The sequence below is a fragment of the Vicugna pacos genome, chromosome 15 (assembly GCF_048564905.1).
Source record: "Vicugna pacos chromosome 15, VicPac4, whole genome shotgun sequence".
Classification (NCBI taxonomy): domain Eukaryota; kingdom Metazoa; phylum Chordata; class Mammalia; order Artiodactyla; family Camelidae; genus Vicugna; species Vicugna pacos.
Window position 1 is genome coordinate 15,651,135 of NC_133001.1, and position 7,228 is coordinate 15,658,362.

The following is a 7,228-nucleotide window of genomic DNA, read 5'->3' on the forward strand; positions in this document are numbered from 1 at the left end:
GACTGAGCGGGTAATTAAGTGTTTGTTTCAGTATTGAAAGACAAATACTAGTGACTCTAAATACTGTTTCAGGGATTACAGGTAGTTTGATAAAACTGCTGGGGAGGGTGCATGAGAAGAAAGGACACAGAGTAAGACAGAGAAGCTTGGGAGGAGCCAGTAAGCTTCGCTTAAGATTTTAATATTCGGAATCCCTGAATAGTTAACCAGTGGAATCTCACACATTTCAGAAGGATCTCTCTGAAGGCAGGGTGGAAAACGCACTGAAACGGTTAGACTCGAGGTAGAACTTGATGAAGTAACTTTGGAGAGAACAAACTGGCCTGGATAAAGTCAGTGGCAGTAAAATAAACTTCAGTGAAACCTATTAAGATTTTTAAAAGTCATTTTATATTTTAAAATAGGTATTGGAAGTTTTTTCCTACTTCATCCTTTTGGGGATTACACACAATGGTAAACAAAATGACATATTCACTGTCTTACCCATCCCCCTCCCCTGGCCATTGTTAGATTATTGTAGACTTAAATAGTTTTATCTGAAATAGTCTTTTATAAATTTTATTTGACATGACCTACCTAAATGGTTCTTAATTTGCATCAGTTAAGATTATAGTTTTTAAAAACTTAAATTTTAATTGAGCGATTTCTGGGACATGAATTATCATGCCAAATAAACATTTCTTTTTAGAAGAAAAAAAAAACAACTTAAAATTTAAAAGAAGTTGAATCAAGATTTTGAGAGGAAAGGAAAGGAAAATCACCTATATTTCCACACCCTTAAATAACAACTATTAGCAGATGTCCTCTTCCCTTGATGTTTTCCCTTTGTAAATGCTTTTTAAAAACATAGCTGTGATTAACAGCACTTACAACTTTGCAGTCTGCTTTTCTGAAAGCACTATACATTTTCACCTTTCTATAGTCCCATAACCATCATCTTAAATGATTGCACAATCATGATTCCATCAAGTAGACAGATAGTAATTGGTTTCTCTCCTGTTGTTGGATATTTGTGTTGTTTTCTTCTTTTGCTTTCATACTGTTGGGGCTCAGAACAGGCTTCCCCAAGATGTGCTACAATGACATATTGATTATTTTGAATTAAAATTACTTGAGAAGCAGCCAGTGGAGAAAAAAATGATATAGAAACACTCTGACCCTCCTCTTTCCTCTTGAAAACAGGAAATAAATCCCTTATGTGAAAGTATCCTCCCTCTACCTCTAACTTGGATGAAAGCATCCTTATCATCACCCAACTTAGGGAATTCAAGGTTAAAAAAACTCTACAGATAAACTTTGCCACTTCGTCGTTAGTCTGCTACCCCAAGCACTAGCCCCTTTGTTAAATCTTCACAAATAATTGTATCTCTGTTTAGAAATGATATATAAACAGTCTGCTTTGGTCACTTCAGGGTCTCATTTCTATGAGACCTCGGTAAGTACGACTTAAATTGGGTTTTTTCCTCCTGTTAATCTGTTTGCATCAATTTGGTTAATAGACCAAGTAAAGGAACTCCCCAAGGATATACAACATTATAATAAAGATCTCATATATATGTATATAGCTTTTAACATATCTTAGATGATTTTTTAAATTAATGAGCTAGATTCTCAGAAGTGAAATTGCTGGATCATAGGGTCTGAGCATTTTTGAGGACTCTTGATGCATACTGCCGAGTTATAATATCCACTTTCTGCAATTCTAAAGCTATTACAATGAAAATTTTGCCAAGGACAGACTTATGGACCTTAGTCACCCATTCGTCTTTGTGTTTCTGAGTAGCTACCACAGGAACAGAGTCTCCTAAGGAAGAAAAGAACTAAAACCTGTGAAAGGAGAGGTGCAAAGAATAAAAGAAAAAAGATTTTTGAATTAAGGGAGAACTGATAAGGGACAGGAAAAGGCTTAGGCAAGCTGGTAGCAGTCAGCAACAGACAGATGTGACACAATAAAAACTGGGTCACTGAGTTGGGACAGCCCTAGGACATAAAACGACTGAAATGAAGTAAAGCTCTGGATTACTTTGTTCTTGAATATTGAATTTTTTCAGAAGCATGGAGCATGAAATATTATAGTGATAAGCCAAGATTGGAAACATAGCCAAGAAAAAGAGGTCTTCAAGGGATTGTTTAAAATGTGCTGAAGGAATAATTTGGTTTGGTCTTAAACGGCTCAAAAAGTAAATTGACATAAAGCTTTTGCATAGCAAAATAGGCATGGAGGCAGAAGACAATGAGGCCAGTGGAATGGTTTAGTCTGTAAATCTGATATAATGTAAAATGTTAGATTTTTGGTCCTAGAAAATGTTTGTCAGCAAACTTTAATGCTGTATTTATAAGTGCAGTTAACACTAATTTGTTATGGATGTGTATCCTACTCTAGTTTTTAAAGACTGTTAATATGAGGGTTTTAGGGCAATAAAAAATAAAACTCAACAGTTAATCATTCTAAGAATCATTCTGAAAATCTCCTCCCCACACCACCCCACCCCCTGCAGTATATAAGCATTAAGCATTTTAAAACCTTCAAGCCCTAGAAAAATGTGTTTAAATTCAAGTTTAACCACAACATTTAAATTTATCCTGGTGCTTATGTAGATGTACATCTGTCTGAAAATGAGGCTAGGTATCGGGGGGTAATCATTTTAACCAAAGTCAAGAGAGACTAGAACTCTTAAAAAAAAAAAAAAAAAGACACAGACCAGAGGATAGAACATATATTCTTTGGAAAGTTAAAGACACTTGGAAATTTAGCTTCTCAGCACGCACAGTCTAAATGTGTTCCACAGCCACACCCTCATCTGGAAAGGGCTGTCCATCTCAGGGAGGTGAATACAGTCACAGTGCGTGTATCACGATTTATTTGTCCTTCATTGTTCCACAGGCCGAAGTGTTTAGCCCTTGGCTACATTAAAAATGTAGACTTTTTAAAAACATCAACTAAGAATGGGCTTCTCTTTTAATTTTTCAGAACTCTAGTAGCACTATATTTGGCTGGTAGGAAAGTGGTATTATCGATTCATCTTAAAAGGTTTTAGTTCCTGATCTTGAGTTATATATAGCCTAATCGGAAACACATTGGAAATGCTGCTCAATGTTACAGCTCACAAGAGAAAAATGTTTGATACTCAAATTCAAAATTCAGATTCAAAAAAATGTTTGCTCTGCACATTTAATAACTATTTTATCAATGCTTGATTCATTAGTGCCTAGAAGTACTAAAATGATCACTGAAGAGAGTGGAAGTTCAGGATATTGCTAAAAGGAATGAAAGCTAGTAAGAGTTAAATTTTTTGCTATTCTAAAAACTAGAGCTCCTGATGGCGGATAAGCCCTTGCTAAGAAAGGCAGGAGAGCAGTTAAGTGTTGGTTGTTTGGTAATTTACAAAAGAGAGCAGCAAAGGACATGTTCATGCTTTATATTTTTAGCATGATATGATTTTGTTCTGCAAAGTAAACTTAATTTTGTTAGCTCCAACAATATACCATCCACTGTGCTTTGATACTCCAGGACAAAAAGATAGATAGGATGGAATCCAGAGAAGACAAATGTAAGGTGATCATGACGGCTTATGATAATATTGTAACTGAGCTATGTAAAATATGAAGATGAGTGAGGAATCCTGAGTAGGGGGCGGGATGGTCTTTCAGACAGATGGAATAGCATGGGCAAAGGTACAGACATTTGAAAATACAAGGCCTGAATAGACCCAAAAGGATGTTGATGTGATTAACATATAAGATACGGAGAGAAAGGCCTGAGATGAGCTGGAAAGACTCGCATCAGGATGGTATCAGTCTTTTATATAATAATAAAGAGTTTGAACTTTATACTGTAGGCAATGAATAGTACATCTGTCCTGAAACAGAATGAGAAGACATTGCTGTTGTATTTGAACTTGATAGAGAGCTGAGAGGGAGAGCTAATTTGAGAGATGACAGCGATCACATTTTACACACACACACACGCACATCCTCCAACATTCGCCGTTCAAAAAATCAGTTCACTGGGACATAATTAAGGAGCTCATTATGTGCTATTTTTCAGAGGAAAATATCTGGGTGGTCTTACGAGAGGACAAGCATACATTAGTAGAAATATAATGACCAGATCATGAAAAGGAATAATCTCCCTATTCTTTTCCATGTTTTTTTCTGTTACATCTTTGTCTTGAGGCAGAATGATCTTGGAGCTGTTGACGTCTTTGGAAGTCATTATTGATGTAGGGAGGTGAGAGCGATACACTGTCTCAGGAGGCCAGCTAATTACATTGGTATTGTCTATGTGGGTGTAGCACTTTGATCCATGGCTTTTCCATCCAGAAACTCAATTTTGTTAGTATATCCCAAACTAAAGATACACAAAAGGAGTGACCACAGTAACTAAACTCATAAAAGGTATAAATTCCAGGGTATAAATTCATTCACTTATAATGCAAGATACGACTGTCAGTATATTTTCTTCCTGTAGAAAGTCTATTTGAAAACCCAAGTTATAAACATTGAAGTTGCTTTGTAATCATGAGATCAAAGAAATGGATGATCACATCATCTAGCTATGATAACCTAAGGCACTCATCTCTGCACTGGAGATGTATCTGCCAAGGAACTGACTACTTGAATCCATGCTGATCAGGGCTCCCTCTTCCCAGGACTGGGGGATGCCCTGAGCAAAGTCAGGGGAAGGCAGAAATTTTACAGTATGTGTAGGAAATCCCAGTCAGGGTGTGTGTTTAATGTTCAAGGATGAACTGAGAGGAAGAAAGCAGACTGATGAGGGTGAAAAGGTAAACAAGACCAGATCATGGGACATAGAAAATGGTGGGAGGAGTGACCAGGGCCAGGCAAAGAATTATTGAGTGATATGGAGAGCTTAGCTGGGTGTGGAGAGCATGGATGTATCCAGCTATTCCGACCTATGTGATTGGATCATTTTCTACAGCTACCCAAATACTCTTGGGCAGAAGGTAGATGGTTAAGTTGACCCAGAGCAAATACAGTGGAAAAACTATAGCATGAAGATTTTCAGGTATTGTTTAGAGCGGCAAAAGGAATGAACACTGAGATCTCTACCAGATACAAGGGTAAGTGAAACTAAGAAGGATAATTAGCAGAAAGGGTGACGCAGAGGTCTTGGTGAGGACTTGGAATATCTGTCTCCCTTACAGTCAGTGAGCACCTTGAGGACAGGGACCAGGTCTTATTCGCTGTATCCCCAGTACCTACAACTGTGCTTGGCATGTTGTAGGCATTTAAGAATGTTGACTGAATGCACAGATGAATGAATAAGCAAGCCATGTTAGACCTCAGAGCTCCTGCCTCCTGTTCTCAATATACAGTAATTTCTCTAATAGGTAAGCTTCCTAGAAGGTTGAAATGCCGTATTTATTCATATATAAATCTTTCTGGCATAAAAAGAACTCCTAATTTTAAAACCAACAGCCGCTCTTAACTAAGAGTAAATTTTCAAATTTGACGAGACTCCCCAAACTAATACAAGTAACAGCCGCCATCATTTAACTGAAGGTCTGCAGTGTATCAGATGCTGTCCTGGGGCTTTTTATCTCCTCTGATTCTCATGACAACTGTAAGGCAGGAATTATTCCTATTTCACAGAAGCTAAAACTGGGACTCAGGAGAGGTTAAAGAACTTGTTCAGAGTAACACAGCAAGTAAATACAAGACTAGACTTAAACATAAGCCTGTTGGGCAATAAAGACCATGCTTTTTTTTTTTTTCACTAAGCAGTGCTCCTTGTCCCCAAACAAATGCTCCAAAAGTGTACTTGGGTTGATTTAAACCTATCCAATCTGGAAGCCAAAGCAGGAACAAGGATACTATTTCTCATCCTTGGACCCCTAGACCTTTATGGGTTAAGAAAATAGTAAAAAGGGGTACATAAGCTATTATCATCGTTTTTTTAAAAATCAAATAGTACGTTTACCTATGGAAAGGCTAAACAATTTTTAGCACTAAAAATCTGGATTTTTTTTGCTTTTGGTTGGAATTACACTAACTCAGAGCATCGCCCTTGGTATTACAGGTTCATCCAAGTTGACTGGCAGTTAGAGATGTGTATTTGATTAATTTTTTTAAGTGGGGAACTCTCTTAAAAAACTAAAAGGACAGCTATTTTTTGAGGTAGCTCCTTGTGAAAAGCTAAAGGCTTTTCATGCACTAATTTACTCTTCCAAGGAATTCTAATAAGTATATTTATATTATATTATATTGTATTATATTATATTAATACAGATCTTCCTCTACTTACAATGGGGTTATGTCCCAATAAACACATCATATGTTGAAAATACTGTAAGTCGAATATGCAGTTAATATACCTAACCTACCCAACATTGTAGCGTGGTCTAGCCTACCTTAAATATGCTCAGAGCACTTCCATTAGCCTACACTTGGGCAAAATCATCTCACACAAAGCCTGTTTCATAATAAACTGTTGACTCTCTCATGTAATTTATTGAATCCCGTACTGAAAGTGAGAAGCAGAATGGTTGTGTGGGTTCAGAGTGGTTTTAATAGTATCCGTTGTTCCCCCTCATGAGTGCATGGCTGACTGGGGACTGCAGCCACTGTGGCCCAGCATTACGAGGGAGGATCATGTGGCATATTGCTAGCCCAGGAAAATATCCAAATTTAAAACTGGAAGTATGGTTTCTACTGAATGCATATGACTCTTGCACCATCGTAAAATCCAAAAATCATTAAGTCAAACCACCTTAAGTCAAGGACATCCATAATTATGTTATAGAAATACCATTTTCCATTTTGCAGATGAGAAACACTGAGGGTGAGAACTCTGATAAGTTAATCAAGATCACTTAGCCTGTAATTGGCAGAACTGGGGTTCAAATTGAAATACGTCTGATTCCAAAGCTTTACCACCCAGTTCAGTTCTACAGATGAATGGAGATCATAGTCTGGTAGCACTTTCAAAACCTGGGGTGTCAGAGAGAGTAAATAAAGGGGTGCTTGGGGAGGGGGGACTCCAGGTCCCCCTGGATGGGATTCTGTCCCATTTCAAATAGCCAAGGCATCCAGAGCATGAAGCCACTGGCGGAGGCAGGAAACAGCAGTGCTTTTAAATGCAGCTTGGCATGCACACTCCCTTCCTCCTCCTCCTTAGAATAAAACCCAAAGCCACATTTTATGAAGCAAAATTCCTGCAAATGCAAATTAACGAAGCACGAACTAAGAGCTCACACAGAAGCTG